This window comes from Amblyomma maculatum, chromosome 2 (genome assembly GCF_055883805.1).
Source record: "Amblyomma maculatum isolate TAMU_Amacu chromosome 2, ASM5588380v1, whole genome shotgun sequence".
NCBI classification, from domain to species: Eukaryota; Metazoa; Arthropoda; class Arachnida; order Ixodida; family Ixodidae; genus Amblyomma; species Amblyomma maculatum.
The window spans coordinates 35,335,347-35,347,077 of NC_139345.1; the positions used below are offsets into that span (position 1 = coordinate 35,335,347).

General features: G+C 44.9%; 1 protein-coding gene across 3 annotated transcripts in view; it reads right to left on the reverse strand.

Annotated features, from left to right (window-relative positions):
- Positions 1-11,731, reverse strand: part of sei (potassium voltage-gated channel seizure) — a 283,246-nt gene that overhangs the window by 138,896 nt on the left and 132,619 nt on the right. The gene's annotated exons all lie outside the window — the stretch shown is intronic.

The window sequence follows — 11,731 nt, forward strand, 5'->3', positions numbered from 1 at the left end:
GTTATCTATCTTTGCTGCCAACCTCTAAGCGTATAAAGGTGATTGCGTGTTACCCCTAAAGCATTAACTACGGCCGAAAAGACAAGCCAGTGGAGAACTTGGCCCTTACTGGCGTATGAAATGCAAAGCTACTGGAACGAGCACTTGGGCACGCGCGAACACACATTCCTAGTGGAGTGAAGGCACACACAGAGGTACGCACGCCAACAACGCTGAGTTCAAACTTACCGTTCTTTAGAGCTGCTTATGTGTTTGCAGCCTCTTCATGCATAGGGTCTTGTGCCTTTCAGTCTTTGACATAATAACAATTCATTCCTTGACTGGTCACTCTTGATGCGACTACGTGCTTTGAAACAACGTGATGTAAATAAAAGGAACGAGAAAAGGACATTCCTCGTCTAACTTTTTTACCCTGCCGCGGTGGTGAAGTGGTTGGGGCGCTCGACTGCTGCGCCCAAGTATAAGGGATCGAATCCCAGCCTCGGCCGCCTCCTTTCCATGGAGGCGAAAAGCAAGGCGCCCGTGTGCTGTGCGATGTCAGTGTACGTTAAAGAACCCCAGGCAGTCGAAAATTGTGGAGCCCTTCAGTACGGCGTCTCTCATAGCCTGAGCTAATTTGGGACATCAAACCCTATACACCAAATCAAACCTATCTCTTTCTGTTCCTTTCTCTTGCATTTGTGGATTGAAAGCTCCCGCGGTTATTTATTTTGACTGAAAATGTAGCGATGGTATTGTTGTGAAAATTAAAAGCATGTAAGAGAGTATTAATGATACAAACAATTACACAATGCAAGCATAACCATAACTACAAGTGCTACGAACACGCTATATCAGGCATGGCGCTCCTAAGCCATTTAAAAGTCACCTCGGCCATATGCCGTGCTTCGGCTTCCCGATGTTGTGGAGAGTAGTTGAGGTAAGCGTTTGGAATATCTTTCATTAGATATATGTTTCTCGTAGTCATAGCTAACATAACATTTCAGAGCTAGAAAATAGGCCGTTCAAAAGTTTTAGCTCTAATGGTTTCAACATATCTTTCCTAATGTTTGTGCGAAGTTTTCAGCTAAGGTTCTATTTACAAAATGCCAAGATGTTTATCATAAATTTGGTAAAACGCAAGCAGCATGTTGTGTATACGCCGTCGCCTATATGTTGCTTGAAAGCAAAGACAAATACAGCAAAGACTTTTTTTTTTTTTAAGGTATCTTTTCCTTGATCTCAGCGATAGTGATAGAGCTTAGATATATTGTTACGGGGATGTACTTAATGTAACGGCTTCCCGGTAACAATATGAATTAGCTCAGCGATGCGATTTCCCAATTACTCATATCTTAAAACAGATCATCCCGCGAATCTAAAGCAGTGCAACACAGGCCTATAAATTCTGCTATTATTTCAACATTTTCGAGTCACAGGCGCTGCTATGTCATTTAGTGGTCAATCGGTATTCGGTGTGGCTTTCAGATCCAGAAAAACGCTACACCAGACATAAAAAAACACTAATATCGTCATAAAAAAAAAAAAAACACCTTTCGATGAAATAACACAAAGGTTCGTTCTGGAAGGGTAGGCGAAGTATGTATAGACTTAGGACTTCTTTACATGCTTTCGTCGATGATTTTCAATCTTCTCAACTGCTACCGCTGCAAAGAAGACTGCAGGTGTTCGGCGAATATTTTTAGATCGGCGGTATGAGTAACACGATAGATGAGATAGTCATAAAATGCTCCCTAGACAGTAGCAGTAAGGGGCGGGGAACAACGTTGGCGTAGCCATTTAGCTATTCTAGGTTTATGACTAGAGATAACAACCTGCTCCTAGTGCCCATATACGAAGCTGGAGCTCAGACGGACCGCTAGTATCGACACCAGTTACTTCGGTGCACCAAATGTGTAAAATATTGGTTCGTCAACTGTGAAAAATTACGTCACGGTAAGCTGTGGGCTACCCCACAGGCTACCGCGCTGTGTTGTGTGGAGGATCTGTCGTGCAAACATTCCTAGTCTAATCTACTTGGTAAACAAACTTTTATGCTTTCTGTCCTCAGCCGGAAGCAATACATACGTGAAGGTTGGTCTAATCATACTTTTCTAGTTGATGAAAATATTCACATGTAGAAGCTACTTGCGATAAGGCCCGTGGACACATATTTTGTGACAGGCAAACCGACGGTCAAATAAATTGCCACTGCTTGAAACGCGTTTTTCACAATTACGGCCCAGGTGCATGCCGACAGTCCTTCACCTTCATACATAAATATGACCAATTTTGTTGAGACCAAATGGGGAGCGTGGTGTTTCCAAATTCCCAATGTACTCACCTGGTGCACGTTAAAGAACCCCAGATGGTCGAAATTTCCGGAGTCCTCTACTCCGGCGTCTCTCATAGCCTTAGTCGCTTTGGGACGTTAAACCCCACAAACCAACCAACCATCACCTGGTAATAAACAATGCTTATTAAGTATTAGGTTTATTTATTTATTTATTTATTTATTTATTTATTTATTTATTTATTTATTTATTTATTTATTTATTTATTTATATTTTATAGCGCGCATACAGCTAACGACGTAAATATAAGCATTAATAAAATATAGTCGGTATACATAAATTAAGTATACTATTGGGAATTCAAGGCGCAGTCGTCAAAAATAACCCTGCAAGTGAAACTCAGTGACGTCAGCCTGACCAATGACACAGATCGAAGTCTGTGGGCTTGCCTATGGAATTTCGCGACTAGAAGTGGTCTTGGCCAGGTGGCTAATGGATCGTACACTGAATGACTGGGATGCCCATTTCAGTGGCGCTTCCATTATCGACGACAAAGAAAAACATAAATAAAGAAAGACGAATAAATGCCTATATATGCGTTGATTTGTTATTTATCGCCTCAGATACGGTGCGAAACGGTCATGAATGGAAGTCATTGAAAAATAAAAATATTTTGCAAGGGAGCATATTCACTGGCTATTATAACTATTTAGTGATGATGATCACGACTACGATGAGGACAGTTAGGACCTCGTGAGATAAATGCTTTTTTTTTTTTTTTTGCTATACTAGTTCAGCTATTCTATAGTGTACTCCTCGGTTGCACATATATACATGCACACGCGCTGCAGGTTGCAAAATGCTCGTACGAGAAATAAGCAGAAACGAAATATGCGAACAAGTACTGATATTCGGTACGTTTTAATGCGCACTGAAGGTACTAGCGCGCTTCTCTCATATGAACATTTACAGAGGCCAGCTACCTTTGAATTCAAAGCAAGCATTTATCGTGCGAAATGGTCCTAAATGTTCGTATCCTTGAAATATATTCGCTGTCTTTTCTTACTGAAAAACATGCGCACTTTTCAGACCCCGTTTCGTCAAGATGTTTGAAAACCCCCGGTGGATGGCCATTAACCAACCTTATTTTGAAATCCTTTCCAGTGAGTGATAGCAGTACAGGAACGCCTAACAATGGGGACTCCATTTCATCATCGACGAGCGCCGATTTTGAATCGAAAAACAAAGGGCTGGTTTCGAGAAGGAAGCAACCAATTTAAAAGCAAGAAGTGCGAGAAGAAGCGGTGCCTTGATCTCAACGATAGGAATCTGCAACTGGTAGAGCTTCGAAATGCAAGTCGCGAGTTTCGCTGGCTGGAATTTTATGGCGACGTCAATGATCCTTCGCTACCAGGAGACCTTAAATGTGCGGAAAAGAGTGTCTGCATCCCATAACAGCGTTAGCGATCTATGCTGCGTCGCTATTTACATTAACAGGTAGACATGCTAGGTGCTCGCCAATTGTGCTTTCGCTCGCGGGGCGCTTGTTTGCAGCAATGGTAGCAAGGAAACTGCGCGCCAACATCGTGTGCCTCTATGCGGACGATACGCGAAGGGAGGCAGCCAGCTTTTTGGCAGCGTTGGCGAGAGCCGAGAAAAGAGCCATTAGCGTTCGAGCGAGCGAGTACATAGGCGCAGCGGCGATTCGCGGAGTCACGCTATACAGCTTTGAAAAACACCCCGAAGTGAGGGGCCAACCATCTCGCAAACGAGGACCGGGAGCCGTAGTGCGGGCAGATAATATTCAGCCATGCAAGCGACCTCACTAAAGTCTCAGCTTGTTCGAGGTCGACGCTGGAAACGAAGAAGCGCTCCCTCCAAGATGATAACGCACGAGGCAGTCCAGCAGGCCAAAAACAGCGGCGAAGAAGCGAGAAAGGCTGGTGGAGCCGAAGAGAGAAAACGAAGCGAACTGGTTACGTGCGCTCAATGGACAGCGATTGCTCTGACCCCGCAAGTGCACAACCTTGCTGATGGCACGCGATTGCAGTTGGTTCTGTGTGAAACTGCTGTGCGCGCGGGCAAGATGAAGTAAACAATGAGACCAGAATCTGAGAGCGCACGCAACTAAAAACGGAAGTTGTCTCTTTGCTGTATACATGGTGAGAAGTACAGAGGAACGCTCCTCCACGCGTTGTTTACTTTGTTTACTTCTTCTTTTGCAAGCGTCACGTAGGCAACGTGAATTCCTCCATCCCCTCTCTATTTTCTCGACGTGCATTTCTTTCCGGTGCCCCATTCACACATTGTATCGCAGCATCCGTCGCGGCTCGCTATCTCGCGCAAAGATGCAGAGGTCGCAGAGATGCTACGCGAAAGAAAACGTCTCTAGGTTCGCTGGCAACCTAGGGGCGAATATGAAGTCAGTGTCGAACCATTCCTTGCAAAGCTTTCTGCCTCGCCAACTATCAGGTTATTTTCATTGCCGTACTGGCAATCACCAGCAGAAGAGAAAATAACCTGAAAACATTTACTTATGCTTGCGGCGAAATGCGCGAAAGTAAGAGCTGTCAGTGTTGTCATGCGTTCCTAGCGAAAATTTTAATACCAACTTATATTAGCCTCCTAAGACATTGTCGTATTTGCTACAAAGGTTCCGTATTAGTCTTATATGGGTTTGTATTAGTCAAATAAGCTTTCTTATCTGACGTATACGTGTCCAATGTCATTTCTTGATACAATGTTAAAATATATTTTAAATTATCATTGTATTTGCTGAACAGGTCTCCTATATGAATATGTAATAGTGTATTAAATAATAGTGTTTGCTTTATCTGTCCGTATTAAATTGACATGCATTTGTGTAAGCCTATGAGGAATACACCTTGAAGAGAATAAAACAAGAACGACATCAATTTTTAGCATGTCAGGGAATATGTCACTGTCTTCAATAAACTAATATTGCGAGAAAACTGCTCAGCTTTAGATTGCCTAGAAAGTATGCCTAGTTGTAATATTTATTTAGGTAGCATCTCTGATCAGCGACTCCTCACCAGTACATTCGGCTGCTCTGTTCAGAAGGCATATGAAAGTCAGTGAAGGCTGCCTATATATAAATAGGAGGTCTAGCTGTCTTTATAACATGTCTCAGTGTCCCTAGACTGCTTTATGATAAGTATGATTGAAATGGAGACCTCATATGTCGCGGCATCTGTGCACAGGAATGGGGGCTATACGCCATGCGCAGCGCCTATAGGGGCGCCACTGAAAGCCGCGTAGCGGCGGCCGTCGGAACCCGAGGCGCGGGCCTCACGCGGCAAGCGTAGCCGTGGTGCGCGCGTGCGATCTGCCGCTTGTGCGCGTGTCGCGGGCACTTCCGCGGTGGCAGTGTGCGCAAGGGGATCGCCCTTTATAATAATGGACATGTGTTCGATATCACGGCCATCTGAAACTACATCGCCTCCATGTGCATCAAGCGTCTCCTGCAGCTGGCATCAACAAGGTTGCGTACGAAGTGAAGCTCATTTTGAGTGCCCCGCTTTCATTACAACGCCACGCTAATTCATTCGACCTATGAACCAATGTTCTTTCTTTGCTTAATAGTACACGCTTACTTCGTTTACATGCAATAAATTGCTACAGCAAACTCGGCAGCGTCGTCGAAACTGCGAGCGGTTTTGTACCGATGCGACCGCAGGAAAAGCCAGCGAGCTTGCAAACTAGCATTCTGAGCCTCAGAAAAATAGCGCATATTGGGCTCCTTTAGCAAGAGTTCAGATTATTCATGTTTGCGCTTTACCATTGCCTGTACAGCATGGATTTCAGCTATTCCGTCGTCAAAAAGGCGGATCGGGTAGATAATTTCATGGGGGAGTTGGATATCTGCAGAGGCAATATCTGAAAAGCTGCATCACAGGTTATATAGCCAAGAGCATATTAGATTTAAATTTTATATCCTATTTATTACTGTAGTATCATCTTAATTTTATTTGTATCACCCTCGCACCCAACTGCAGAATTACAGGGAACTTTATAACAAGCTCTAGAGCCCTTATTCTGAAAAGCAAGTGCAGCGACATGTTATATTTTCGTAATCTCGCCAGACAACAGGAACACTAGCTCTAGTCTTCAATGTAATTGCACGGCAAGTTTCAAAACGCATATTTGCAAATATCTGTGCAATAACCTGCCGCAGCGGCTCAGGCTACTGAGGAGGATCGAGTTATCGGGACCGAAGTCGACCGCGCCGCCCGTGTTTAGGTGGAGGCGAAATGCAAAACGCAAACGTGTGCTGTGCAATGACAATGCACGCTACATATTGTCTGGCTAAGCATTTCATAGATCTAATGCGCATTGTATATTCCGGGCAGCGAAGGCAACCAATTTTAAACAAGAAGTGTTCACGGAAGGTGCAAAGAAAACACTGAAAACATAGTTATCACACAGCCCTGCCACACGGCAAATTTAATACCTTTTCCATCGAATGACTTTCGTTCAAAATGATATTTGTTTGCTGCTACACGAGAAAATATAATGACATTCGATGAAAACGACATTAGGTATCGAATCAGTTTGAGGTATTCATCCGAATGCGATCAACGAGGAAATGTGTTATCTCGACACCAGAGACTGTGAGACGATACACCTAAAATAAACTACAAACATGCCACCTGCATTAAATACTACTGTGCTTCTATAATTGTGCAGCTAGTCATGTTTGTGAAATATGCCAAATATCATCGTTAAAAAAAAAAGAAAGCGGGCACTCATCGCTGCCAGCCAACCCGCAGCCACCGCAACCAGCGCGGGCGGAACAGATCGCTCCTGCTGCAGCGGTCCGTCGGCGCCAAATCGCCGACAAGGCGAATTTCTTTCGCCCCCTTCAGAAAAGCATGCTCTCTTGATCTTGAATAATAAGTGCTTATTTTGATGAAGGAATAATAAAAAAAAATTACTATTTCCAAAGCGCTTCTAGCTACGGCTTTGATGCGAAACCGTTTAGGCGTAGGCATAGCGACGACTAGGGCCTATTACACGGCCAGAGCGCCGTCGTCGGCCGCTTTAGCGGGCAGCGTCGTTGCGGTAAGCTCGCGGTATCCGATGTGGCAAGCGTTATGAATTTGCCATATGCTTTCTTGATGAGGCCAAGCTTGGGAATTTTTCGACGGGTCTTAATACGCCGAGCGAACGATCTGGCGAAAACGTCGAAACACCTACTCGTTTCGCAGTCGAGCGCAGACGTGTGCACCTTCCGAGCCCTTTCGTAAACAAACACCGCCGACACTGCCACTAACTTCGTAATTGATAGTCCTAATCAACAGGTTGGTTACTAGGCACGCAAGATATTCATGTCTATTTAAAGGCTGCTTTCGTTTACAGCGCAGTCATCTTCTCAACGTATTGAAGTGCACATCATGGCCTCAGTTCAGGCGTTCAGTCGTGTCCGACTCTTCGTGACCCTATGGACCATGTCACGCCACGCTTTCCGGTCTCTCACTATCTTCTTAACATCACATAGCTTCATCTGCAATGCCTCGAGAATGCCATCTAACCATCGCGTTCGCTGCCTACCCCTTCTCCGGCGACCCTCAACCTTTCCCAACATCAAATCTTTCTCCAGCGACTCCTCTCTTCTCATCAGATGACCAAAGTAGCTGAGCTTTAACTTTAGAATTTGACCCTCCAATGATCAGTCAGGGTTTATGGTCGACAATATCGACTGATTTGATCTTCTGGCAGTCCAAGGAACTCTTAAGAGTCTTCGCCAGCACCACAATTCAAACGCGTCAATTCTTCGGCGGTCAGCCTTTTTCACAGTCCAACTCTCGCATCCATACATCACAACTGGAAAGACCATAGCACGGGTTATACGGATCTTGGTTGGCAGACTAATGTCTCTGCTCTTTACTAGGCGGTCAAGGCTAACCATTGCTCTCTTTCCCAGAAGCAGGCGTCTCCTAATTTCATGGCTGCAGTCTCCTTCCGAGGTAATCTTGGCGCCCAAGAACAGAAAATCTGTCACAGCTTCCACTTCTTGTCCATTGATGCTCCAGGACTTGATAGGGCAAGACGCCATGATCTTCGTCTTTTTAATGTTCAGTTTAAGCCCAAACTTCTCACTCTCTTCTTGTACGCGCATCAGAAGTCTCTTGAGTTCCACTTCACTTTCTGCCATTAAAGTGGTATCATCCGCATATCTAAGGTTGTTGATACGTTTTCCAGCAATCTTCACTCCAGCTGAAGACTCGTCCAGACCGGCCTTCCTCATGATGCACTCTGCATATAGGTTAAATAGGCAGGGCGACAGTATGCAGCCTTGCCTCACCCCTTTCTCAATCGGAAACCAATCAGTAAGACCATGCCCAGTTCTGACTGTGGCCTCTTGCCCTTCATACAGGTTCCTGAGGAGACAGATGAGGTGAATTGGAACTCCCATCTCTCGGAGAGCTTGCCACAATCTGGCAAGGCGCACCAACATTTGCGTGTCAGTCGCAGTTACCATACTTTAGAAATGGGCAAATGGCATTAGTTTTGGTCGTGTAGCAGTGCGTCGAAAAAAGGGCATTAACCTGAACAAATGTCATTCGGTGCGATTGCTTGCTTTGTGTGTGGAAAAAACGCGATTCAAGGCCGCCGTCATTCTCGTGAAGCATCGCTGGAAACTTTACAAACGTGCTCCTGGCAAGGTTTTATGTCTGTTCGAAAAACCAACTACGCAGCGATTCTTCCCGGACATTGCTAAAGATTGACAGCGGCGTTATATCTGTTAAACCGCGACCAAAGACGAAAACACGACGCGCGCGCATAGAGGCTGACATGAACAGCGCCCGACCGAGCCCGCCTACGCTTTGCGGCTTTGGCGACAGGCGGCGTTGTCGGCGTTTTGCGCATCGCGTATATATTGCATACAAATAGAGCAGGAAACCTGTAGATGTAGACAAATAGCGTAATAGATTTTGTATTCGATTTTATGTTTATTAAGCGATAGCTTATGCAGCCCGTTCCGTCGAAGAGCCGTTGGCGTAGTAGAAGTAGTTGGAAATAAGCGCATTATAGTAACTGGTTATTCGAGAGATTAATAATTACTTGGTGTGCGATAGGCAAACACGAGTTTTTGAAGCCATTGTATTAATTGATGTATGGATATATTGATGAATTAAGCAAATGAAACAAAATGAAAGGCATGATAAAAGGGGTTCAAAGCAAAGAGGCCAAAACGTTCATGGTGAAAAGGCTGTGCTTGATGATGTTAACTACGAAACTCCTGAGTGTGCAATTGATCAATGCATTAATTGAAATAATTTTAAAGACTGCTAAATATGTTTAATGGTACCAAACTGCTCAGACTGGAAAACCAATGTCTGCTGATGCTAAGAATCGGTGCATAAAAAAAAATAAGAAAAAAAATAAAAATAAAGGTTTTGCGAAATGATTGATTCGCGCTGAAAGTTAAACTGGTCGCGATGGTTTCTTTTTCTATAGCGTCGTCAGCAGCGCTTCCAATTCAGCAAGCTGAGTCCCATGCAGTGGTTATCATTTCATTCGAGCAGTAGCGACCTTGTATGCAGTCTTATAATAGTGAGCAGACTTGTTTAGAGCGTTTAGGCGCGTGCTGCGGGAAAAAAAGAAAACCTGTACGACTTGCAGAACAGTCGTAGACAGCATATATTTTAAGCCTATAGACGATGGTCTATAGAATGATCAGTATACTTTGGTCTATAATTCAACAACGTGTTTACAAACAAAGGTGGCGTCCTTGGACACCACAGCAAAATGAGGCATAAAAAGCAGGCTTTTTTTTTTCTTTTTGCACCCTTAGGAACACACAGATGCAGAAGTTTTAAAAGCAGGTTTCTGATTTCATAGTGCTCTTACGATGTCGTCCTTTGATAAAGAGCAGCCAAGGACATCTTAGAACAGATAGTGAAAGTACAAAACGTCTTTGCAAAGGTTGGGTATTTCTAAAACGCGGCAAAATGTACAAGGGTTTAGCCGGGAGCGCGGTCCATAAAAATGCACACTTGGAAGCAAACTTTACTAAAATATGTTTTTCGTCTCACTGTACACTAATCAAGGAGGCCGGTGGTTAAATGTTGGCGAGCGCCCTTTGCATAAGAGTGTGACACAAAGTAGGCTGCGTCACTTGGAGTCAATCCATTTCGAAAGTAAACTATGTGTATTGTGACGCCTCGTACATACTCTTGTAAGGCTGGCTATGCGCTCGCTGTTTCTCCGAATAGCGGAATCCAGTCTTCCAGAGCCCTTGGGTCCGGAGATAGACATGTTGTATCTAGGTCACGCAGGCCTGTACGTACGGCTCGCTTAAGACTGGTATTTATATCTATAGCAGACGATGTTTCACATAATGCAGTGTCATAATTACGAGTCACAACTGCGTGTCATGAGTATGTGCGTAATGACAATGTCACAAATAAAAAATAAATAAGTGCTTAATTTTGGTTAACCCTGGAGTGAAGCAAAAGCTTCATGTCCAAGGACAAAAGTATGTGGACCACGCAAACTGCAACCAAAGGGCATAACGTCCGTATTATCCAGTAGTATGGGACCATACTTGTCGATGGATAAGTCGGACTTCAGTTTTTTCATGTTTACTGGAGAAACAAGGTGATAATTCGTTTACATCGTGTCTCTAGTCCAAAATCACCAGACATGTGGCCCAGAGACTTTTGTCCCCGATAGTACGTGGCTACGCTCATTGCCAAGCTTGGATTAAACACTTTGTGCCTTTCTCCAAACGTAAAGCCCGTTCTTCATCGGTCTCTTCGACACGCCGCCTTTTCAGGGCAACGTGCGCGTTCCGACGCGCACGTTGCCTTGGTGTTCGTCGTCCTCCATCTCGCGCAGTGTTGTAACCTAAGCAGGAGCCCGGGGGCTCCTATTCATATACATATCGCCTCTCTAGCGCCCTCTACTTCCACGTCACACTGACATCACCTCACGTGACCTTGACCTTGACAGTGGTCACGGGGCACTTGGTCGCCTACGTGTGTATGCCCCAAAGTCACATGGCGACCACCAGGTCACGTGACCTTGACCTTGACAGGGGCTATGGACCACTTGGTGGCCTACGTGTGTATGCCCCAAAATCACATGGCGACCACCAGGTCATGTGACCTTGACCTACGTGGCTATGCCCCAAAGTCAAATGGCGACCCCCAGGCTTAACATAGAAGTTTACCATCTAAATCTCCCTCAAGGTGAAAACCGTGCATACCCGACGGCACCTCATGTGATATTGACCTTGATAGTGGTCACAGGCCTGGTGGCCTACGTGGCTATGCCTCAAGGTCATATGGCGACCATCAGGTCACGTGACCTTGACAGTGGTCACGGGTCACCTGGTGGCCTACGTGACTAGGCCCCAAAGTTACATAACCGACTACCAAACTTAACACAGAACTTTGACGTCTATATCTCCCTCAAGGTGAAAATCGTGC